General features: G+C 40.6%; 2 long non-coding RNA genes across 2 annotated transcripts in view; both read left to right on the forward strand.

Moving 5' to 3' along the window:
• LOC137226362 (uncharacterized) overlaps positions 1–25,771 on the forward strand; it is a 684,033-nt gene that overhangs the window by 381,777 nt on the left and 276,485 nt on the right. The gene's annotated exons all lie outside the window — the stretch shown is intronic.
• LOC137226363 (uncharacterized) overlaps positions 120–25,771 on the forward strand; it is a 58,864-nt gene continuing 33,212 nt past the window's right edge. Inside the window, exon 1 of the long non-coding RNA XR_010944327.1 lies at positions 120–326. This is a non-coding gene — a long non-coding RNA (uncharacterized lncRNA). The remainder of the gene's footprint in view (positions 327–25,771) is intronic.

Genomic DNA, 25,771 nt, shown 5'->3' on the forward strand with positions numbered 1-25,771 from the left:
CAGCAGCCTTAGCGTCTCCTGTCCGTCTCTGGGGTCTGCGCTTTTAGCCGCGGCTCGCGCCTGTCTCTGGAGCTCCTTTAAGCAGCGCTGTCAATCCCCTCTCCTCGTGCACCAGGAAACAAAGAGGGAAGAAAAAGTCTCTTGCCTCTTCAGCAGGTCCAGACTTTTCCCCGGACTCCCTCCCGGCTAGCCGTGCCGCATTAACCCCCTGCAGGCTGTGTTCTCGCCACCAACCCCAGTCCTCTCCCGGCGCTCCGACCGAAGCCTGAGCCTCAGCTCCCAGCCCCGCCTGCCCCGGCGGGTGAGCAGACAAGCCTCTCGGCCAGGTGAGTGCCGGTCGGCACTGACTCTCTGTGCGGGAATCTCTCCGCTTTGCCCTCGGCACCCCTGTTGCTGTGCTCTCCTCTGTGGCTCCGAAGATTTCCCCCTCCGCCACCCGCAGTCTCCGCCCGCGAAGGGGCTTCCCAGTGTGTGGAAACGTTTCCTCCTTCACATCTCCCTCCCACTGGTGCAGGTCCCGTCCCTATCCTTTTGTCTCTGTTTATTCTTGTTTCTTTTGCCCTACCCATGTATGTGGGGGGTTTCTTGCCTTTTGGGAGGTCTGAGGACTTCTGCCAGCGTTCAGTAGGTGTTCTGTAGGAGTTGTTCCCCGTGTAGATGTATTTCTGGTGTATCTGTGGGGAGGAAGGTGATCTCCGCGTGTTACTCGTCCGCCATCTTCCCGGAAGCCCCACTCCATTGGGTTTTGTCATTGAACATGCGTTGATGTTGCAGAGTTGACCACCATTTATACAAGCTCTCCTCAGACTTGTCCGTAGAGCACACTCTACCCCCATTAGCTACAACCCATAAAAAGAACATCAACCCTCAGACGCACTGCTTTGATGTCACTTCATCCCTCACCCACTCAGGGACTAGAAAAGAATAAGCTGCCCAGAATTATTGCACTAACAGTGTAGGTATGGGGTTTGTTGTTCTTTAACGTTTTCTTTGAAAATCTGATAATTTCTCAGTGATCTAAAAGTCATTAAACTAACTTGTATCCATTTTCTCATCCTTTGATTTCATTTATTCTAGTCACACTTAGCAAACTGTGACTCTTACAAATCATATTTAAAAGGCTGTGTTTCTCTGTTTCTGAATGTTTGTCTCAGAAAGAACGTGAAAAAGATAACTGCAGCATTAATGCAGCAGCTGTTTGTAGGATAGACTCTAAAAGAACCCAGAAGCTGAATGTGTGATGTGTAATGAAACCAAGGAGATGATTTACAGTTGTGATTTTTATGAAATTTCTTTGTAATTTTAAAAAACATTTTTAATTTGAAATAATTACAGATTCATAGAAGTTTCCAAAAATGTACAGGGAGACTCTGTGTACTCTTCACCCTATGTCCTCCAGGGGTCTCTAAACCAGGAAATTAACATTAGTAAAACACACAGGGCTTATTAGATTTCCACAGTTTACATGCAGCCATTTGTGTGTGTGTGTGTAGTTATATGCAATTTTACACATGTACAGATTCATTCATTCATGCATATCACATGTATAGCTTCGCTGCCACAATGAAGGTGCACAGCTGTTTCATAACCACAAGGCTTCCTCATGCCACCCCTTTGTAGCCACACCCACCCCTTCCCTAGTCATTAACCCCTGACAATCACTAACCTGTTCTTCATCCCTACTTTTTTGTTATTTTAATAATGTTATATAAATGGAATTATATAGAAGTAAGCATTGAGATGTTTTTCACTCAGAATGAGTAGTAAAAACATGAGATTTGTCCAGGTAATAGTGTGTAACCAACCTGTTTGTTTCTTTTTATTTCTGAGTAGTATTCCATGGCAGGGATGTGCCACAGTTTGTTTAACCAGTCACCTACTAAGGGACATCAGGTTTCCATATTTTGGCTGCTATGAATAAAGCTGTTATGAATATTCAGGTACAGATTTTTATGTAAATGAAATCTTCTATTTATCTAGGATAAGTATCCAAGTCTGCATTGCATGTTTAGTTTTATAAGAAATTGCCAGGCCATTTTCCAGAGTGCCTGTATCATTCTATATTCCCATCAGCAGTTTATGAGTGATCCAGTTTTCCCCACGTTTGCCAGAATTAGGTGTTGTCACTATTTTTTATTTTAGCCCCACTGATAGTTGTATAGTGATATTTCATTGTGGTTTTAATTTGCGTTTCTCTGATGGCTAATGATGTTGAGCATCTTTTCATGTGCTGATTTGCAATCTGTATATCCTCTTTGGTGAAATATCAATCTGAGTCTTTCACCCGTTTTTCTAATTGGTTGTTCATTTTCTATACCATTTAGCTTTTAGAGTTCTTTATATATTCTAGATACAAGTACTGTGTCAGATACATGGTTTGTAAATATTTAGCCCCAGTCTGTAGCTTATCCTTTCATATTCTTAACAGGGTCTTTTGTAGAGGAAGAGTTTTTAAATTTGATTCAGTTAGGGGTGCGTGCGTGTGTGTGTGTGTGTGTGTGTGTGTGTGTGTGTCTGTATCATGCTTTTGGTGTCAAATCTAAGATTTACTTAGCTCCAGTCCTGAAGATTTTCTCTTATTTTTTTTCAAGTTTCATAGTTTATATTTTACATTTAAGTCTATGATCCATTTTGAGTTGATTTTTATAATGTATATTTTTAAGAAGATGTTTTTTAGAAAAGAGGAATCTGTCATCATCTTTGTCTTAAGCTTTACCTATTTGCTGTTATCAAGTAACTAGTTCAAAGCAACATAACCAAAATGTAGCTTGAGCACTTCTCATAGAAGACTGAAAAAAACTTTTATGCTTTGAGCCTGTGAGCTTCCCTTTTTATACTTACTGTGATTTCTCTAAATTAAAAGTAAAGTTAAAACTATAGTACAAACCCAAACCCTTCTCAACATATCAGCCTCTGAAATCATCTATCACGTATTACAGGGCAATGTTTTCTAGTGTAGATTTGGAAAATGGTTACATCTATCTTATGATCAAGGATAACTGTAGTCTTTCCTAAAATTCACATTCTTTTAAACTTTAAAATTCTCTGAGAAACAAAATGCCTATTAATATTTAAGTCATCAAAGTGAACTAAAGTGAGAGTCTTTTCCTTGCTATAACTTCTTTCCTATAATTGAGCATGTGTTTCTTGAAAAAGAGAATATTCTCTACAAATTGTCACAAGAAAGAGAATTGCCTCTTTCTCTTATTACTTTTTGCTAAAATTACATGCTTCCATCTACCTTTTATCACAGTCACCATTCCAAGGTCAAATAGCTCATTTCCCCAAGGATGTAGTGATTCTTCTTTCTACTGTGCCAGAGGCAGAGTCCTGATTTTTGCTCTCATAGGAGAACTTTTAAAATACCAATATTACAATCGAGGATAATACTTCCTAAAAGTTTTCTTAAGGGTTGAGAATCCAGGAAATTAAAAGGATTCTTGATTGAAATAATTCAGCCCTTGGAACCAGAATCAGGAAATTAGAAAAACAGACAAGACATTTTTCTTGTCTCAGGCTAGGACTCCCAATGGTAGGAATATCTACCCCCAAACTAGGTCACTAGACTGGAAATAAAAAATATACAAAGAAGCAGAACAAGTGATGGCAATGGTAAAGATAAATAGAAACAGATAGTTCGACACCATCCAATTGTACTCATGGGCAACATCTAGTGTATGGAGAACACCTATTATAAAAACGTCATTTCCTTTGAGCCCTAGGAGTTAGGATGGAAAGGAAAAGTATTGAGACTCAAAGAGAACTAAGTTAACTGAGATTTTCTTTTGGCCTGGACCACTCCCCCACTCTCTGCCCACTACCACCCTTAGTTTTATAGGACTCATATCTCTAGCCACAGGAAATAAATATTTGAGGCCGAAATTCTAAGATAAAAGCCCTAGAGAAGAAAGCAGAAAAGAGATAATACAGGAATACGTCATCAGCAGGTGAAACCGGAAGACCCACCGATAAGAGGGACTTCCAAGTCCACAAGAAAATGAATTCGATATACATCTTCCTATAGACTCACTCAGGTGATGAAGATGGCTCTGTCTACGCCAACAAGAGGGAGACCATCTAATTGCAAACCTGAAAATAGTACCATATGACGAAAATCTGTACAAACAGAAAGGGGATTTATGGTACATGGAAATAGAAGTATCCTTATGGTGATGAGAATTGGACGAATACAAGAACTAATTGATACACAATTATCTAACAGCATCCAAAAGGTAGAAGCTCTGTATCTGTTGATATTATCAATTAATTCATTCTTCAGTTAGCCAATATATAATGTGCAACCACTATGTGCCATGTACTGTGTAATGTACAATACATACATGTTTCCTGACTGTATGGAACTCACAGTTACAGGCATAGCAGGAATTTTAGAAGTCTATACATAAGTATAGATATAGATGTAGATTATAAAAACATATTAATTGCAACACTTCCTTTTGTCTTGGACTTGGAAGAGAGCCTTCAGTACATGAGAACCGATGGAGAGAGTCCACAATACATGCTTGGGTACACTTCCAAAACATATATGAAGTGCATTTGTTCAACTTTCCTTAGCCTATCATGCAGAGTAATGATATATGAGAAAACTGATAATTCACTGAAGAGTTAGAGCAAACAGAAGTGAAGCTGTGATGGTGTGTCTTCCTCAATCTTCCTCAAGCCAAGTTAAAGGAGATTCAGAAGATTGGCTCAGAGAGTTTGAAATGAATCCCCTGGAGTTTGGAGGATTCAGAGGGTCACACTAGGCGGCAATGACAATTTCTCTCACTTTACTGTACTTATGGCCAGAATGCTGATTACTCTGTTATTTTTATCTCTGTGTATATGTGACAGAAAGGTGGCTCATACTTGTTAAATTGAGTGAGAAGCTAGAGAAAGTAGATGATGAGGTATGACACGGAGTCATGTAGACATGAGTAAAATGTCAGAGAGAGAGAGAATAACACAAAGAGAGGACACAGTCTAGAGCTAAACCTTGCAGACACACAATAGTTAATGACTGGAAGGGAGCTGAAGGTTTGTGCGGGAGTGCGAGAGGAAACAGCCCAAGAAGTAGGTACAAACCTCAGCGAGTGTTTTGTCAGAGAAGAAGCTGTTTCTCTAAGAAAGAGAGAAACTTTCTCTAAGGAAGAGAGGATTTGAAGCAAGAGTAAATGGTCACAACTCATGTGTCTAAAGTTTCTGAAAGGTCAGGAATGATGAGGTTTGGAAATTGCGGTTGATTTACAACACCGAGGTTATTAGCACTCTTTGAGGGCTTAGCTAGTGGAGGAATTAAAGCCAGATATATGTATACCCTTTAATGCAGAAATTCGAATATATATGCCCAATAGCAGTGTGTAAATATGTTCACCAAAGAACGTGTATAAGAATATTCATAATACCACTATTGATAACAGCCAAAGGCAGGAAAAATCCAAAGAACCAGTTAAGCAGGTAGCTAAATAAATTCTGGTATGTTCATACAGCAATGAGAATAAACTAAACTGAATACAACATGGATGACTCTTAGAAATCTGATATTAAGAAAAATATCCAGATAGAAAAAAATCCAAACGATATTATTTTAGTTGTATAATGTTCAGAAATGGGCAAAACCAATCTATCTATGGGACTGTGGTTTCCTTGGAAGGATGGTAGTGACCTGAAGGGGATAAAACAGGGCTTCTGAAGAGCAAAACCAAGCAAGAAAGAGCAGCAGGCCCAGCTTCAGTCTCTGGAAGCTCATGAATTGTTCAAATGAAGCTTCACAAAGTCCCTTTTTTAACACCAGGACAGACTTGGGGTTCAGTATGACAAGCATCAACTATAGCAACACAGGTTGCAATAGGGAAGTCATTGAGGTTTGGGGTCTTTCAGGTTTTTCTAATCACGTACAAGAGATCCAACATTAGTTGACTGCCATTTACCAATCATATATATCCCATGTCCATAAATTTTAGTTTATTTGCAATGAATAATCTAGAAATACCCTGGGTGTCCTGCTAAGGTCATTCTGGAAAAGAACTTAGTACGGAACAACTCCTAAAAACTCCTCTTTACTTTTCAAGTATAAATGAGATTACTGTGTCCACAAATAGTTCAGCTCAGGAAACCCCAAAGGCCTCAGGTGACCTCAGAGGAAGCAGAAAACAAGTTACAGGCACACTGTTAATGCATTCCTTCCCAGATGGCATTTACTTATTTATTGGCAAAATAATCTGATGGAGATATTAGAAAAATTAGAGTTATGTGACAATCAGGAAAATTTAAAAAGGCGATTATGATTAGACAGCTCATTGATTAAGGAGACGGGATATGATTTGCGGGATGTTAGGGATCAAGTAGAGACTAGTGACCGTGATTTTACAATGGCTCCAGTTTGAGCTGGTATGCATGTTATCCAAAACATTTTAGAAGATTTCTCGGACTTTCAAAGTACAAATAGATTGAAATAATTGTTAAAGAAGATAGGTCATTGATTATTTTCGGTCTGGTATTTTTAAAAATTTTTGCTAACTTTTGGGAATCCTCCTTTGAGTACCTCTCGCCAATACCGCTTCCTGCACCAGATTCTAAGATACATTTTTCCTGCTTCAAATCTTTGATTTATTCCCTTGTAACCTACTTACGTCTATTTTCTTCATTAAAAGTTGTCTCTGAAAGACTTTGCTTACTTCCAATACGTTTTACGAAATTTAACTGTTTAGTTAATTACTTCATGGCTTGGCTACATACGTCTATCATGTTCTCTCTCTCTCTCTCTCTCTCTCTCTCTCTCTCTCTCTCTCTCTCTCTCTCTCCTTCTCCCCGACACACACACACACACACACATACACAAACACAAACACACACGCACACACACACACTTATGCTTTCTTTTCTGGAAAGTTGTTTTGTATTGGGATCATTGTTTTTTGTATAGTAGGGATAGAAAATCCTTACACAAGGAAGAATATCTTTCTTTTTGGATTTCCAGATGAAAACATATCCACCAGGTTAATTGCCACCTAATATCACCACACAATAGCACAGAGACATTACTCTCTCAGATGTTATATTACAGCTACTCTGAACATATGTGGTACAGAATTGTCTGAAATTGAGGCCATCTGGAGTCATTAGGAGCTAAACTGTAAAGCAAAGCCTTGATGTAAGAGAATTTTCTGTAACAGGCAAAATATGAGTGTTTAGTAGTTGTAGAGTGAAAATGTGCTATACTCCAGGGTCACAGAAATGATCAGGGAGCCCATACCAGAAAGACTAAAGGTAAATTCCTCTTCACCTCCTGGGAATTGTCAAGGAAATCATCAAATACCCGTGTGTTCATTCCAGCATTATTTGTTACTGTGAGTAAAACAATCTAAAAAACTAGTAAGACGGAATTTGCCAAAAAAGTATTATAACATCATACATTGGGGGCTTCCCTGGTGGCGCAGTGGTTGAGAATCTGCCTGCTATTGCAGGGGACACGGGTTCGAGCCCTGGTCTGGGAGGATCCCACATGCCGCGGAGCAACTAGGCCCGTGAGCCACAACTACTGAGCCTGCGCGTCTGGAGCCTGTGCTCCGCAACAGGAGAGGCCGTGATTGTGAGAGGCCCGCGTACCACAATGAAGAGTGGCCCCCGCTTGCCACAACTGGAGAAAGCCCTCGCACAGAAACGAAGACCCAACACAGCAAAAATAAATACATTAATTAATAAACTCCTACCCCAACATCTTCTTAAAAAAAAATCATACACTGGAATATCGCCATGAGAATGTGTGATTTTGATCTGTAAATAATGCTGTGCAAATAATTATTTCATAATATACTGTTGGGTAAAAACGCAGAATGGAAAATATCCTATAAGATGTGATTCTGTACCAGACTTTTTCCTGACTAGTAGAATTTTTGAGTTGTTCTGTTTTGTTTTGAGTATTACTTCTTTGGATATTCTATTTTATCTGCATTAAACTTGCATATAGAGAATGTGATCAGGTAATGGGGCTGTTTCTGAGCAAACTGAAGAGCTTCATTCCTCCTTGGTGTCAAGACTTGTGGTGACATTTATTCTGTGTCCATCATTCCAGGTCATTCATGGCACAGCATGAGACAATGGGACAGGGAGAGTCCAAGAAGTGCCATTTAACAGATACTTCAGATCTAACATAATGACAAGACTTAGTCAGCAATGCATGAATATTTGTGCAGTGAACCTAAAAGTCTTAACAATTCAGGTGCAGATTTGGCCAAATATTACTGAATTTTTTTAAACCAAATCACTTGCTTTAATATAATCACCATAAAAAAGTTTAAAATTTTTTTGGCAAATGATCTACTTCAAGATGAAGAATTGAAGATAAAGATGCTTTTGATGAATGACACTTTTAGATATGTTCTCTGAGGCAGAGAGATAGCATTTACCTTAGAGTGAGGTTTCCACTTCTAACTCCCCTGCCTTGCTGACATGGCTGCTGCCTTCTCCTGTCCTTACCGAGAATCTCACTAAGGTTTTCATAGCTGGGGGACACCTCACGTTGAGATCTGAGGTTTCTGTGGGTTCCCACAGGGACCTGCATCACTGTGGTCTCTCAGAGCACAGAAATACACCGCTGAGTCCCCAAGCTGCAACGGTGTGATGGTAAGGCTGATGGAACTGGCCGTTTTCTGGAAGTTCAAAAACTACCGACCCTCTGTTGTATTCACTCATTGTAAGACTCCTGATGAATAAGGAAAATCATTTCCCCACTTGGTGTTTGTTTGTACCAGAATAAATAATAACTATAACTACTAGCTTCATATACACAATCCAAGGTTACATCCTCCTTCTCCAGCATAAAAATTTCTGGCTGGTCCTTTATGTTTTCAATTCTTTTTTTGTTTTTTTAAGAAGATGTTGGGGGTAGGAGTTTAGTAATTAATTTATTTATTTTTGCTGTGTTGGGTCTTCGTTTCTGTGCAAGGACTTTCTTTAGTTGTGGCAAGCGAGGGCCAGTCTTCATCGCGGTGTGCAGGCCCCTCACTATCGCGGCCTCTCTTGTTGTGGAGAACAGGCTCCAGACGCGGAGGCTCAGTAGTTGCTCCGCGGCATGTGGGATCCTCCTAGACCAGGGCTCGAACCCGTGTCCCCTGTAGTAGCAGGCAGATTCTCAGCCACTGTACCACCAGGGAAGCCCCTGGCTAGTCTTGAGTGACTTTCTGGGCTGTGATGGATCCTGGGGAGAAGAAAAAAATTTATATATATAATATATAATGAAGAGAGACAGACAGAGAGACAGAGAGAAAGAATTAGGCTGATTCTCCTGGTGGAACCCCGAGGGCTGCAAGGGACAAACATAGGACTAAGACTTCTAATTCCTCTACCCATTACTCAACTCTCCTACACACCACCAGACAATAATAACCTGCCCTACCCCCAAACATGGGAGCTGAGTGGAGCTGAGTCTGTTTGTGGCCATCCTTACCAGCCTTACCAAGGCGGATGGAGGCTATGACAGCTCTCAGCAGGCCAGGGAACCCCATGTTGGAAGCTGTTCCTCTGAGTGAAATGTGCTGTGTTCTGTCTCAAATTCGGGTCTAAATGCCTGCCCTGTGCCTGACAGGGCACGTGCACAAGTACTGAAGTGTGAGATGCTTCTGCACCAGAACAGGAAATGTAACTTGCTGCTATCAGTTTGCCTGTGGCACGTCATGGCTTGTTGACCTGGTTGGTGAATCTAACCTGCCTATTTAGACTTTATTGTAATTAAGTTGACAACAATTATATCAGTGCTGCAGTCATTTGCATATGCAGCCAATGCATCTAGGATAGACATAAGTTTTATGAGCAATACAATTTGTTATGATTATGGTGACTTCTGAGAACAAATAGTCATCCATGTTTTTGTATAGCTTTTTTTTTTTTTGGCCTGCAGCCAAACTCTACAGTGAAATAAGCTCACAGATTCTTCTTCCGGACAGGAAGGTCAAACTATTTACCCTCAGTCATCATAACTGTTCTTCCTTCACTCCAAGGCATTGGTTCCTGGGGAAATTTACATTGGATAAAGTTCCTTGTCTGCTTAATGCTATCACAGCAAGTTTCCTGGTGGACAAAATTTGTCCAGCTGTACGTGTCTAATGCCAATCAATAGTCAGTCTGTGCTAGAAACACCTTGCTTTCAAGTATCCCATCCTATAGTCAAAATGAAGGCAAAATCACCAGACCATGCATTCCTAGTTCCTTATATCAAAAATGTAGCCATTCAAAAATCACAAATGCCTTTTCATCCCACTGCTGCAGCAGCTCTGGCTCATTTCACTGAGAGCAGCGCCTCAACAGCGTTACGTCTCAGCCGCGTGAAAATTTGTGTATGATTTGCTTGGCATCCCTGTGCTGATTTATGATTGTGATTCAGCTGATGCAGCATTTAGTCATCTATTCCTTTTCTCTTCCCTAAATGAATATATTAATATCGTGACATCTAACATCCATCTTACATTAAGAGAAAATAGATGTTTTTGAAAGTCAGTCTACATAAGGGAGGAGTCTTTCTGGCTGAACACGGACGCTTCTGGGGATCATCGCTTGGGTCTTCTTTAAGACTGACATCCACCCTATTCTCCCTGAAGAACAAGTCCCAACCTCCTGGGTTTCTAGGAATTAGATCTGAGCTTGATTTATTTTCCTGAAAAGCTCTAAATAAACTAAACACTGCCCAAGGAGAGAATATACCTCCTCCTCCGAAGACTGCTCACTTCAGCCCTCCTGCTCCCCTTGGGTTTGTGTTCAGCTCCCCCTGCAGCCCCTCTCACCGTGTCGCTCAGAGCACAGTAGTACACAGCCGAGTCTGATGCTTGCACTGAGAGTTTCTGCAAGTGGAAGGAGCTGTCACTCGTAACAAGAGTGGCCTGAAAACCTTGATGCTCTGCCCTCTGGTTTGCCTTCGAGCCCTTCAGGAGGAGTTGCGGAGCTTTGTTGAGATACTGGACGTACCAGAAAAGATAGGGATTTGAATCAGAGGTCTGGTAAGTGCAGTGCAGGGTCCTAGGCGCCCCCTCTGAGACAGTCACTGGGCCTTCTGTCTGGTTCACTGAGTCTCCATTGGTCCCTCCTACAAGAGAATCACTTTTTTATGTTATAAATGGACAGAAAGAGAGTTTTCAGCCAGAGAAGAGAACTATTAGTTACCTATAATTATAGGAAAATGAAAAATCATGAACATTTAGGATAAAATGTTACTTACTGAATATTAAGAAGATCACAAGAACAGAATGAGTGGCAGAAAACATGTCGGCAGCGGTCCTTGCTCCCTAGAATACACCAAATCTAATGGGGCTAGTTTGCAGCTGAATATTATAGAAACTCCTCACTTAGAAACTGAGAGCCCCTTTCTGCACAGCAACAGTAATCTGTCTTGTGGCTACAAAGTAAACAAGTCAAACCAGCACCTGAATTAAAAGAGGAACCACATTTGTAGGAAACCCCGCCCTCTGGTGTTCATCCTGAAAATTGCACCACAGCTATATCTGACCTCTTTCTCCTGATAAAATATTAATAGCTTGAGGCATAGATAAAGGAGAATGGGACAGGACTCAGAAGAGAGCTCTAAATACGAGCATGCTTAGGGAAATATTCAGGTGTTGCTTCCATCATTTTCTTCATGGTACAAGTATCTCTAGCTACCCAAATAATCCCAGGCAGAATTTTTAACTGGAATAGTCAGAGGTCTCTTCCTTGCATATGTCTCCATGAATCCCATGGGTAAGAGAGGGATTCATCTGCCTAGAAAGTGCTCCCTAATCTCCCCAAATCCTTTGCCTGAATTACTTACTCATCCCCAAGACTCATGCAGCATGCCACAGAGGAAACATTACCTAAGGCAGGTCTCAAATAATGTGTGGTTGGTTAAAAAGGATTTTTTCCCTATCCATCACAAAATGACATATTTGTAAAATACAATAAAAACAAATTACTGTAACTTCTTCACTGACAAAGGTAGAGTTGACCTTCCTTCCAAATGGAAAACTGGACAAACTATATGAAACAACTTTTAGACATTGGACTACAGGTAGCACAGAGATAAGGAAAACAGATGAGGTGAGCCCGACCATTGCCCAGCTTACTTCATGGAGGCAGCTTCTCGGCACCAGTGCAGGAGGGATTTACCAAAAATAGCCCAGCTGTCTCACCGTGAGATTGAGACGGAATAGGAGATTGGGGATCTTGAAGCACCTAGAATTTGTGGAGCAGTGTACCAGAGAGGAGGGACGTCTACAAAAAGAGAGAGAGAGAGATAATGACAGGGGGGTCACTGTGAATCCTGTGTGGAGTACTAATCTGCAACAAAAGAGAGAAAACTTACCGGGTTTGGTAAACCACCCTGAAAAGGCCTCCTTTGGGCCCATGAACCGTACTTAGATAACAGCAGCCTTACACCTTTAGCCTTATGAGGGATAGGTGACCTTACTTAGGGTCTTGGTTCTTGAAACACCTTCTTTTATTTTATTTTTTATACAGCAGGTTCTTATTAGGTATCCATTTTATACATATTAGTATATATATGTCAGTCCCAATCTCCCAATTCATCCCACCACCACCCCCTCCCACCCCGCTTTCCCCCCTTGGTGTCCATATATTTGTTCTCTACATTGTGCCTCTATTCCTGCCTTGCAAACCAATTCATCTGTACCATTTTTCTAGATCCCACATATATGAGTTAATATATGATATTTGTTTTTCTCATTCTGACTTACTTCACTCTGTATGACAGTCTCTAGGTCCATACACGTCTCTACAAATGACCCAATTTCGTTCCTCTTTATGGCTGAGTAATATTCCATTGTATATATGTACTACATCTTCTTTATCCATTTGTCTGTCAATGGGCATTTAGGTTGCTTCCATGACCTGGCTTTTGTAAACAGTGCTGCAATGAACATTGGGGTGCATGTGTATTTTTGAATTATGGTTTTCTTTGGGTATATGCCCAGTAGAGGGATTGCTGAGTCGTATGGTAGTTCTACTTTTAGATTTTAAGGAACCTCCATACTGTTCTCCATTGTGGCTGTATCAATATATATTCCCACCAGCAGTACAAGAGGGTTCCCTTTTCTCCACACCCTGTCCAGAATTTGTTGTTGTAGGTTTTCTGACAATGCCCATTCCAACCAGTGTGAGGTGATACCTCATTGTAGTTTTGATTTCCATTTCTCTTATAATTAGTGATGTTGAGCAGCTTTTCATGTGCTTCTTGGCCATCAGCATGTCTTCTTTTTAGAAATGACTATTTAGGTCTTCTGCCCATTTTTGGATTAGGTTGCTTGTTTTTTTAATATTGAGCTACATGAGCTGTTTATATATTTTTTAGATTAATCCTTTGTGCATTGATTCGTTTGCAAATTTTTTCTCCCATTCTGAGGGTTGTCTTTTCATCTTGTTTATAGTTTCCTTTGCTGTGTAAAAGCTTTTAAGTTTCATTAGGTCCCATTTGTTTAGTTTTGTTTTTATTTCCATTACTCTAGGAGGTGAGTCAAAAAAGATCTTGCTGTTGTTTATGTCAAAGAGTGTTCTTCCTATGTTTTCCTCTAAGAGTTTTATATTGTCTGGTCTTACATTTAGGTCTTTAATCCATTTTGAGTTCATTTTTGTGTATGGTTAGGGAGTGTTCTAATTCCATTCTTTTACATGTAGCTGTCCAGTTTTCCCAGCACCACTTATTGAAGAGACTGTCTTCTCCAATGTATATCCTTGCCTCGTTCATCATAGATTAGTTGACCATAGATGCATGAGTTTATCTGTGGGCTTTCTATCCTGTTCCATTGATCTATATTTCTGTTTTAGTGCCACTACCATACTGTCTTGATTACTGTAGCTTTGTAGTATAGTCTGAAGTAAGGAAGCCTGATTCTTCCACCCCATTTTTCTTTCTCAAGATTGCTTTGGCTATTCAGGGTCTTCTGTGTTTCTATACAAATTGTGAAAGTTTTTGTTTTAGTTCTGTGCAAAATGCCATTGGTAGTTTGATAGGGATTGCACTGAATCTGTAGATTCAGTGCAATCCCTATCAAGCTTTGGGTAGTATAGTCATTTTCACAATATTGATTTTTCCAATCCAAGAACATGGTATATATCTCCGTTTGTTTGTGTCATCATGGATTTTTTTCATCAGTATCTTATAGTTTGCTGAGTACAGGTCTTTTGTCTCCTTAGGTAGGTTTGTTCCTAAGTGTTTTATTCTTTTTGATGTGATGTTAAATGGGATTGTTTCCTTAATATCTCTTTCTGACCTTTTGCTGTTAATATGTAGGAATGCAAGACATTTCTATGCATTAATTTTGTATCCTGCAACTAAACCCAATTCACTGATTAGCTCCAGTAGTTTTCTAGTGACATCTTTAAGATTATCTATGTATAGTAGCATGTCATCTGCAAACAGTGACAGATTTACTTCTTCTTTTCCAATTTGGATTCCTTTTATTTCTTTTTCTTCTCTGATCTCAGTGGCTAGGACTTCCAAAACTATGTTGAATAAAAGTGGCGAGAGTGGATATCCTTGTATTGTTCCTGATCGTAGAGGAAATGCTTTCAGTTTTTCACCATTGAGAGTGATGTTTGCTGTGGGTTTGTCGTATATGGCCTTTATGATGTTGAGGTATGTTCCCTCTGTACCCACTTTCTGGAGAGTTTTTATCATAAATTAGTGTTGAATTTTGTCAAAAGCTTTTTCTGCATCTATTGAGAGGATCATATGGTTTTTATTCTTCAATTTATTAATATGGTGTATCACACTGATTGATTTGTGTATATGGAAGAATACTTGCATCCCTGGGATAAATCCCACTTGATCACGGTGTATGATCCTTTTAATGTATTGTTGGATTCTGTTTGCTAATATTTTGTTGAGGATTTTTGCATCTGTATTCATCAGTGATATTGGTCTGTAATTTTCATTTTTGTAGTATCTCTGTCTGGTTTTGGTATCAGCGTGATGGTGGCCTCGTTGAATGAGTTTTGGAGTGTTCCTTCCTCTGCAAATTTTTGGAAGAGTTTGAGAAGGATGGGTGTTAGCTTTTCTCTAAATGTTTTATAGAATTCACCTGTGAAGCCATCTGGTCCTGGACTTTTGTTTCTTGGAAGATTTTTAGTCACAGTTTCAATTTCATTATTTGTGATTGGTCTGTTTATATTTTCTGTTTCTTCCTGGTTGAGTCTTATGATGCCTTGTATTTCTGTCTCTTATGATGCCTTGTATTTCTGGGGTATCCATTGTAACTTCTCCTTTTTCATTTCTAATTTTATTGATTTGAGTCCTCTCCCTCTTTTTCTTGATGAGTCTGGCTAAATGTTTATCAATTTTGTTTATCTTCTCAAAGATCCAGCTTTTAGTTTTATTGATCTTTGCTACTTTTTTCTTTGTTTCTATTTCATTTATTTCCTCTCTGATCTTTATGATTTCCTTCCTTCTACCAACGTTGGGTTTTGTTTGTTCTTTCTCTAGTTCCTTTAGGTGTAAGGTTAGACTGTTTATTTGAGATGTTTCTTGTTTCTTGAGGTAGGATTGTATTGCTTTAAACTTCCCTCTTAGAACTGCGTTTGCTTCATCCCATAGGTTTTGGGTCATTGTGTTTTCATTGTCACTTGTTTCTTGGTATTTTTTCATTTCTTCTTTGATTTCTGCAGTGATCTCTTGGTTAATTAGTCACTTATTGTTTAACCTCCATGTGTTTGTGTTTTTTTACATTTTATTCCCTGTAATTTATTTCTAATCTCATAGCGTTGTGGTCGGAAAAGAAGCTTGATATAATTTTAATTTTCTTAAATTTACTGAGGCTTGATTTGTGACCCAAGATGTGGTCTGTCCTGGAGAATGTTCCGTGTGCACTTGAGAAGAAAGTGTAATGTGCTGTTTTTGGATGGAATGTCCTGTAAATATCAATTAAATCTACCTGGTCTATTGTGTCATTTAAAGCTTGTGTTTCCTTATTAATATTCTCTCTGGATGATCTGTCCATTGGTGTAAGTGAGGTGTTAAAGTTCCCCACTATTAATGTGTTACTGTCGATTTCCTCTTTTATATCTGTTAGCATTTGCCTTATGTATTGAGGTGCTCCCCTTTTGGGTGCATATAGATTTATAATTGTTATATCTTCTTCTTGCATTGATCCCTTGATCATTATGTAGTGTATTTTCTTGTCTCTTGTAATATTCTTTATTCTGAGATCTATTTATCTGATATGAGTATTGCTACTCAACTTTCTTTTGATTTCCATTTGCATTCAATATCTTTTTCCATCCCCTCACTTTCAGTCTGTATGTATCTCTAGGTCTGAAGTGGGTCTCTTGTAGACAGCATATATATGGGTCTTGTTTTTGTATCCATTCAGCTAGCCTGTGTCTTTTGGTTGGGGCATTTAATCCATTCACATTTAAGGTAATTATGGATATATATGTTCCTATTCCCATTTTCTTAATAGTTGTGGGTTTGTTTTTGTAGGTCCTTTTCTTCTCTTGTGTTTCCCACTTAGAGAAGTTCCTTTCGCATTTGTTTTAGAGCTGGATTGGTGGTGCTGAGTTCTCTTAGCTTTTGCTTGTCTGTAAAACTTTTGATTTCTCCATCAAATCTGAATGAGATCCTTGCTGGATAGAGTAAACTTGGCTGTAGGATCTTCCCTTTCATCACTTTAAATATATTGTGCCACTCCCTTCTGGCTCATGGAGTTTCTGCTGAGAAATCAGCTGTTAACCTTACAGGAGTTCTCTTGTATGATATTTGTAATTCCCCTATACTTTCAGGCTGTGCTTGCCCATGGGCTGAATGAGCTCCCAAGGAGTCAGAGAAAGCCCTGGGGTAGGAAGTAAAAATAATGCACAGTGCATGCTTAATGTTGCATGTTATCAGCTTGAGACGAGTCCGAGCGTCCAAGAATTGTCTATCACAGCCATTGATAAATTCAACCCTAGGCATTTGGACGTGACAACAGGCACATGAGATATTTGTTATAGGGCTCTCTTCGCACTACTCAGGTGCGTGCTTGTCTTATGTTATTTTCACTGTGTCTCTGAGTCTTCAAGATTGTGGCTGGCTACAGTCCATCTAAAACACTTAATACAGGAGGTTGCATAACCTGAGCTTCAGGCCCCGCTCCTTTAATTGGTACCAAGTCTATAACTGATACTCATCTTTTCCCTCCTCCACTGTACCCTCCAGACTTCCTTATATTGGATACCACTTTGGCGAACTTAGATTCTTGCCTGGTGGGGTGACCCAGACCCTCATTGCTGAGAGGTCTCAATTCTTTGTCACTTTGTCCTTTTTAGGCCTTGTTGCCACAGTTGCCACTTGCTCTTTTTACTGGGCATGGAAATACCCCATGTGAAACGCTTACATTCCAAACATATTTCTTCTTGCTCTCACTGTGTAGTAACAATCTGGTACCCCATGATAATTGGGTCAATTATGCCCCCATCTAATAAATCCTATCTTTGTCTGCTGGACCACTCGCACAAGGAGTTCAACTAGGTCACCTAGTTATCTAGGTGGCGGTCATAGCTGCAGGTTCAGTGGGGCCCTTACTGAATCCGTTGGTGGAAGCATTCTTCCTCAGGGAACCAGGACCTCTAATCCAGCAGAGCCTAGGACTATGAGAAAAGGCAAACACAAATTCTGAAGGTGGGTTACAGGGAGTGACAGGAGAAGAGTCTGTTCTGCTTCCATTTCTTGGTTTCTAAACTTGTGTATTTTAGCTAGGGTGCCACAGCACCATACATCAGACATTGATTTAATGAATATTATCCCTTCCTGGAATAGCATTCCAACCTGGAATAGCATTCCAACACTAATGGTGTTGCCCCTGAGCTCGTTTCTTAGCTGAGCCTTTAACAGGCCATTCCATCATTCTTCTAGGTCACCTGTTCTAGGTACCGTCAACCTAGCTTATCTCTTAAGTCTATCGTAGGACCAGTGGGTTCCCTCCCTGGTTATGCTGTCACAGCTGTTGTGTTCTAAAATGGGTACCTTTTTCTGAGGAGATTCGGTTTTGGACATGGATGGACAAATTAAAAGAACAAGCACCTATGAACAAAATGGAAAAGATTAAGATTCTTGGAGGTAAGAGCTCCCAGGAAAATTATAAAGATCTGGTGGACAGAGGAAATGCTTCAGAAGTCTGACCTGTCACATATACCATATGAAGCTATGAGGGTTACAGATGATAGCAAGTATGAAGACAACTTGTAAAACTGGAAAGCACTACACGTGTCATTTTTACTGTTAAGTTAAGGACTACAAGTCATAGACATTCATCTCTCTGTGTCTCTTATATTCAGATAGGAGGAGGTTTTATTCCAAGGAGAAGTCAGTGACTTTCTATATTCCTCTTACCCCGACCACTTCCCCCGACCTCTGCACAGATGCTGAGGTTTGAGGTTTCTGTAAGCCTCTCTCTGCTGCTCGTCTCACTGTGGACCACTGTAAGCGCAGAAATACTTTGCAGCATCCTCCAGCTGGGAGTCTGAGATCCTGAGACGGAAGGATTTGGCTTCTTTCTGGAAGTTCACAGAGTAGCGACTGTTGGTTGCATTCTGTTGCTTATAAGCTTCTTGGCCAATAATGAAAATCATCTCCCCGCTGGGAGGCTGTTTGTACCACAGCAAATAATAATTACTCTCACTAGTGCTATACGTACAGTCCAGGGTCACTGTGTCTGCCTCTTGCACAGACACTTCTGGTTGAGGTTGAGTGACCATTTGGGCCACACTGGATCCTGTGGGAAAGAGGAGAGAAAGGACCACACTGGGTGTCACACGAGAGAGAAAGCAGGCAGACCAGCCCAAACTGGTTCCCATCCCCACCCACCTTTCTTCTGCCTGATCCAAACCTCAGCAGAACATATCAGCTTTCACCTGGGCTCTCTGAGGCAATGCATTTACTCTGCTATTCATCTTCTCTCATTTCACAGCCCCATTAGATAACATTATAAAGAAAGACCTAAACCTTCCTTACCCAGACAGGTGGAGACCAGGACTGCCCGCAGCAAGCTAACAAATATCATGCTTACAGCTGTCCCCTGCAGGCTGAGAAGTTTCCTGCTCTGATCTGGGTTCCCCTCTGTGCTCCGCGGCCCTCGAGCTTCAGAGCAGGAAATGGTATGACAGGTGATGGGTGACTGTCTCACTGACGAAAGTTTTCCCAATACTTTTTGGTCTCGCTTCAGGAACTAGGCTATTGGTTGTAATTTCAGATGAAAGTGAAAATCGTTTTCTGAGTTTTTTTAACTTGTAGGCTGAAAATAGAAAGAAGAGGGAGCTGGCAAATTTATTCTGCTAAGACCTAATCTTGGAGAGAAGAATGGGGACCTGGAATAGTGGACAGAAGTGGCAGAGTTTTATTTGCAACAGTGGCAAACTCTATAATTTTTCTTTGCATTAAAAAAAATAAAAATGACAAAGCAAGTATAATATAAACAATTATGGGTGATAAGAATACACCTGTTATATTAATGTATTCAGGTTTTTAATAGTTTTACAACTTCTCAAAATAAAGAATGAGAAAAAAGATATATGTTTGTGCCTGAAAAGAGCATGGACTAAACTCAGAGTAAGTGGAAGCAGATCATGTAGTGTCTAATTGTGCTTATATTTTCCACGGACACACACAAAAAAGAGACCTATTTTTTTTAAGAAGTTCTGAAATAACTATTGCAGGAGTTCTCATCAGCACCGAATTGCTTCAAACAAGTCATATTAAGAGTTGCTCCCATCACTCTCATTCCATTTTGAAAAAATATTGTGAACAAGGAAAAAAAGACCTACTGTGATTCACCAGAAGTTTGTGTTTCCAGAGGAAGTAACAGGGTTGCAGTCCCCAAGCCAAGAGTAAGAATGGGGTTCTGCTACATACTGGGTACTGTCTGACAGCACAGGTTCTCTTGTAACAGACGTGGGTGGCTGAGTCTTCTCACTGAGAGAGATGCGCAGGCAATTGTAAGAGTTGGGACCAGCCCTGAACGAGGCTGCTAAAATCTCTGTGCCCCTAAATTCAGTTTGATAGCAATGGAAGAAGGAGCAACCAGAATTTCTTCTAGATCATCTCCATCTTTGCCCCATGATTTGAATTCCTGTATCTTGGTTTTGGATTCCCAAAAAGTCAGCTCTAATACAAGGACTTGTGTATAATTAGTTTATATGCAGGTGATTCTAGGAAACATTAGTAGGAAGTGAATCAGAGAAGGGAAGGAGGCCAAGACAGGGTGTTGTCATCAAGCCGTTACTACTATGGGCAATTGGAGCTTAATCCAGCTGGGTAATTCTGGGAGATGGTATAGCATACCCATTGGAGTTACCCCAAATGAGGCATAAAGGAGCTGGAGTAATTCATAAACTCATTACCCATCATGGCTTGAGGGATGCTTTGGGGACATCAATTCTCTGGCACATCTGACTTGTCCTGAACACTGGCCACATGCTCTCATGGTCAGAAAATAGTCCTCAGAGTTGCTGGGATTTTCAGGGTGTAGAGGTGACTGTCAGGGTATGTGAGCAGAACACCAGCAGCATCTGTACAGCCCATACCTTTCACTGCTGAGATCCACTTGTGCTCTATGTTAAATTTACTCAGAACACTAGTTCTTTAAAAAAAAAATCAATGGAAGGATCAGTGGGACAAGTTATAATTGCTATAGTTGATTCCACAGCCATAATTCATATTTATTATCTTCCATCTACCTCTTATATCACTCATTCTTGATTCTCTTTCACCTTTGACTAATACTTCTATATCTAGACTTCTGTCCCAGGGAGGTAACCTAGACCTTCATCCCTGAGGGGCCTGAGCCCCTGGTTATTCTCCCCTTATCAGGCCATAGTTGCTACAATTGCCTGTTTACAGTAATTATGGTCATGAAAGTGCTAAAAGTCATCCCGGTGAATCCCCTGAGTTTTAGTCCTATTTTTCCAGCTCCCAATAGGCAGCAATAGCCCTAAATCCTCATGATAATCAAGATAGATTGCCCCTGCCAGTGTAGTAACTCCTTTCTTGGCCTTCTGGTCTTCGGACGTGAGTATCTCCAAATGACCAGGTGGTACATGTAAAGTTTGGTTTCGTGAAAACTTCTCTGTTTCCCTAATAGAAATACCCTCTCCTTTCTCTTCAAAAGGAAACAGGACCTCTAGTCCAGAAGAATCTAGAATTATGAGAACAGGAGACACACAATATCCAAGTGAGTCACTGAAACTGGGAGTTGATGGGGAGATAGCCCTACTTCCACTCCTTGGTTCCCAGGTCCATGCATTTTATCTAACAGGAACACAGCACCATCCTGAAGAATAGTTCTCCAGCCTCTCAGAGCACTACCTCTAAGCTGGTGCTTTAGCTGAGCCTTTCAGTGGTCATTCCAATGTTCTATTAGGCTAGTGGTTTGTGGATAATGCTGTATGTAGTAGATCAGCATACTCAATGGTCACATGCCTGTTGTCCTAACTCTTTGCTATAACTTGGGTCTGTTGATGCAAAGGGATGTGAAATCCCTTGATTAATCATAATGATCAATCAGGCACTCTGAGCCCTCAGGTTATGCCGCTATGTGTGGCAGTATGGAAGGGAAGGCAAACTCATACCCAGAACATGTATTAACCCAATAGGAAAAGATTTCTGCCACCTCCAGGGTGGAAGTGTCCAATGTAATCAACTTGCCAGCAAGTGGCTGGTTGGTCTTCTTGAGGGGTGATTCCACATTGAAGGCTCCCTGTTGTATCTGTGGCTGACAGGTTGGATATTTGACAGCAGAAGTAGTTAGGTCCGACTTGGTGAGAGAAAACCCGTGCTTCTGGGCTCACGGAGAACCTCCATGCTGTCAGCTTGGCTAATCTGTCTACGGGTCTGTTGTTCAAGCAGTGAAGTGGACGAAGACAGAGGCTGGTGACATCCCCTGGTTGGATCATCTTGCCATGTGGTCACTCGATGCTTCCTCATAGTGGACACTCCCTGGGGAGCAAGGATGTGAGACGGTGATCCAAACAGTGTGTGCCTTCACTTTCTGCCCCTTCAGTTCATGGTCACTCCTAAATGTGACTCTCCCTCCTCCCACCCCAGCAGACCGTAGAAAAGAGCAAGATGCTAGGCCAGGGGTCACCAACCCCAGGGCCACGGACCAGTACTGGTTCGTGGCCTGTTAGGAACCAGGCCACACAGCAGGTGAGTGGTGGGCGACCGAGCAAAGCTTCATCTGCTGCCCCCCATCTCTCACGTTACTGCCTGAACTGTTCCGCCCCCCACCCCATGGAAAAATTGTCCTCCTTGAAACCAGTACTTGGCGCCAAAAAGGATAGAGACCGCTGCTAGGCACTTTTAAAAGTCACCCCTTTGACTCGTCTCCAGACAGCTGGTTGAAATTTTATCCTCTTCTAAGGAGGAGACAGATTTGCCATCATACTGTGTTCTCCTTTCACTCTGTCCTTTTCTAAACTTTTTACCGTTTTCCCTCAGGTTTTGGTACTTGGTCTTCTACCCCAGTCTTTTCAGAATGTCAATGTACATTTTCTTTCACTACTGAATTTGATGGTTACGGCTTTTAAGATTTTGTATTCTTGATATATTTGTAAAAGTCTACAAAGGAGCTCAAAGGCAAGAATTTTACTGTTTCCTGCCTTCTTTAGTGTTCTCTTCTTTCTGATATTAAGCCTCAGGTTTTTGAACAGAGTTAGGACTTCACACAGAGAAACAAAATATATTAGATGGTGTTTGAAAACACTATCCCTCTGCACATGGTATTCAAATTGAATAGTTGACACTGTTATACAAAGCTCCTCCTATTTCCCTTTGCTCAGAGTGCAAAGTCAGCGCCCTGGAGCCCTTCAGGCAGGAGGTGCAGGCTTAGCAGGGTTTAGGTGCGGGACGCAGGTGTTTGAGCAGCACTGTGCACTCGTTGCACATAAGAAGGTGGTTGTGTCGTTGAGCTGGGAATCCTTCACGTGCAGGGAAAATTGCTGGTCATTTTTGTTAAGCCTGGCTGTGAATCTTCCACTGATCTTCTCTTTCTCACTTGAAAACAATTGTATCAGGGAGTGGAGGCCTTCCCTGAGATCCTGCGTAAACCACTGGAAGAAATCAGCAGCTCTGTCTGTGTAACTGCAGTTCAGTGTGAAGCTCTCGCCTTCCTTGACTTTCTTTTCCACCAGTGGTTGTCCATTTGACCCTGCTCAGGAGGAGTGAAAAGATTTTCATACATAAGAAACTTTAAAAAAAAAATTCATTGACTGTGTGTATACTCATAATGTATGTACTTGTCTGTGTAAATGTTACCAGTTAATAGAAAGTGTTTTAAAAGTCACTTAGGTTATTCAGATTTTTGTAATCTGTTCTCTTCTTTGTGTTTTCGTTTCTTCTGTCTTACTGAAGTTTTTTCAAAAGATTTCAGCTTATTTTTGTAATTATTTGGCTTTTCCACACTCCTCCAATCGGGGCTCCTTTATCTATAAGTGCACAGTAGAATCACTTGGGGCACTTACGAAAAATGCAGATTTCCAAATTTCATTCTCAGAGACTCTGCACCACCTTTTCTAGAGTCAGGCCTGGGTATCTACAGATTTTGCCAAGTGCTCAAGTGGTTCTGAGGCAAGGTGCTTGCAAATTATCTTTGGAGAGACACTGCATTGGATGTGAGTTCTTTAATAAACTGTATACCTCGCCAAAAAAAAAAAAAAGAAAAACTTTTTTTTTTTTAAATAAACAACTTTTCCTATTTGTTTTACAAAATTCCTTAATATAAACTCTGGATTGTCCCCAAGATCCCCCCTAAATTTCCTTACCAGAGTTGCCCCATTTCCCTGGCTTGACCCTTCCCCCCGCCCCCCCTTGTCCTCCCCACTCACAGCTTAGCTGCACACACAGGAGCATCAGTGAAGCTTGCAGGTGAGGCTCCATTCCTGCTTCTTCCTGGAGTCTCCGAGGATTCAGTTTGGAGGCCTGAAACGGACCATGTTCAATTGTTCTAGTTCGTTGTTCTAGATTTTTCTGCTTCTTTTGGTTTGGAAGCCCCAGTGATCTTCACTGTGTTTTCACAACCAGTCAAAATCTCACTTGTCACAAAATGCATCATTGAATATACTCACTCCTGCCGCTTCCATTCACATAGTTCTAGTTTCCAGCCAGTCACTTCTGTCAGTGAAGCACTGCCCCCATGTGGTCTGAACTTTTAAATTGAATTTTGTTTTCATTTCCCTTAATAAAAAGAAATTCCTTATGTTAAATTAAAGGAAGATAGAACATACAGAGAGGTGAAGAGTGAACAAAAAAGAAAGGAAACAAAACATAGTGTCAGAATGTTCTCTAGTGATGACTATCTTAATATCCTTAGTGCCTGGAACTCCCTTCCTCACTCCCCTCACCTATAAGGGATCAATGCATGTGCTTTGCCTGTATGACTCTCTGTACTATGTTCTGAGGGGCATAAATAAAAAGTTGAGAGAAGACCTGATTCTTTCCCTTAACTGGTTAGGGTCTCCTATGGCTTTGTTGTATTTCTCACTCTGAACAATTATAAATTAGCTAAAAGAGTTAGGCCTTTTCTAAGTTCTCTATGTAAGTATAAAAGAGGGAAATACAGTATCTTTCTTTTCATATGTTCTCAGATGTGAGAGAGCAACCTCGTATCTGGCTAACTCTGAAAATGGTAGTACACTTGCAAAAATCTAAGTGTTTCTTATATTTAGGTCTGGGCTTCTGTGCAAACTCTGATAATTTCTTATATTTTACATATTAGGTATACGAAACCGTGTTTTGCGATCTTCTATATTACAGGAAGGATTAGGGACTAAAGAAGAGGAGAGGTTAAGGAGGAAAGTTCTCTTCTAGTTTTTGCATTCAGTCCTTACCCTGCTGATTCTAGGTGCTACCACTTAACCACATTTTCTCAGCTGCATTCCCTAGCTAAAGGCCTGGCCCTGGCAATCTATCCCCATCCTTCCCTTCCTTTATTTCTTCCTGTGGGCCTGAGGTAAGTGGCTGAGAGTCTGTGGTGAGTAAAGAGCTGTGATCTTCTTTGATGTTAATTTTGGGTATTAGTCTTCCTCATGTATGAAATTACATGAAGTAGGGAGACTGCTTTTTCTAGCATTTTCCTGAAGCACAGTGTCATTGTACCTCAGCTGGGAATTAAATCCCTCTTGGAGATGTAGGGTCCAAGGTGAACTGTGCTATGTCTTTCCCAACCCTCTCATTTCTGCTTGAGGAGTAAACAGCAGACTTGGGGTGGCCACTGGGGGGTCTGGCTATTTGTCAATTGATACACTTTCCTGGGAACATGATTGCTCTTTTTCTGAATAAGAGCATTGCCAAATCATATCAAATCTGGAACCACAAAAATGTTAGCAGAATTTCTAGATGTCTTAAGATTTTTTCTCTCCTAATGAGGATACTTAGCAGGAATATTCCCAAAGAAGGGAATTTTAGTTTGGGAAAAATAGAAGGAATGGTTACAATTGTTCGGAAGAAGTAACATTTACAAGAGAGTTTTACATTTGCATGGAATTTTCTCTCTCCTGTCACACGGATGGTGATTTCAACATTCCAGGTCAGAACCAGCAAGAATGTATCTAGTTAAAGGTGATAAGTGATTTTCTCAAGTAATAATAGGCAGCCAGCAATAAATGCTGTGTCTGCTACGTCAAGTTTATTCAACTTAACCCTGTGGGGATGTTTAATAAAATGTACAAAATAGAATCTGCTATTATAGACATTTCTCCAAAGAAGATATACAGATTGCCAACAAACACATGAAAAGATGCTCAACATCATTTATCGTTAGAGAAA

Source organism: Pseudorca crassidens, chromosome 1 (assembly GCF_039906515.1).
Source record: "Pseudorca crassidens isolate mPseCra1 chromosome 1, mPseCra1.hap1, whole genome shotgun sequence".
Lineage (NCBI taxonomy): Eukaryota > Metazoa > Chordata > Mammalia > Artiodactyla > Delphinidae > Pseudorca > Pseudorca crassidens.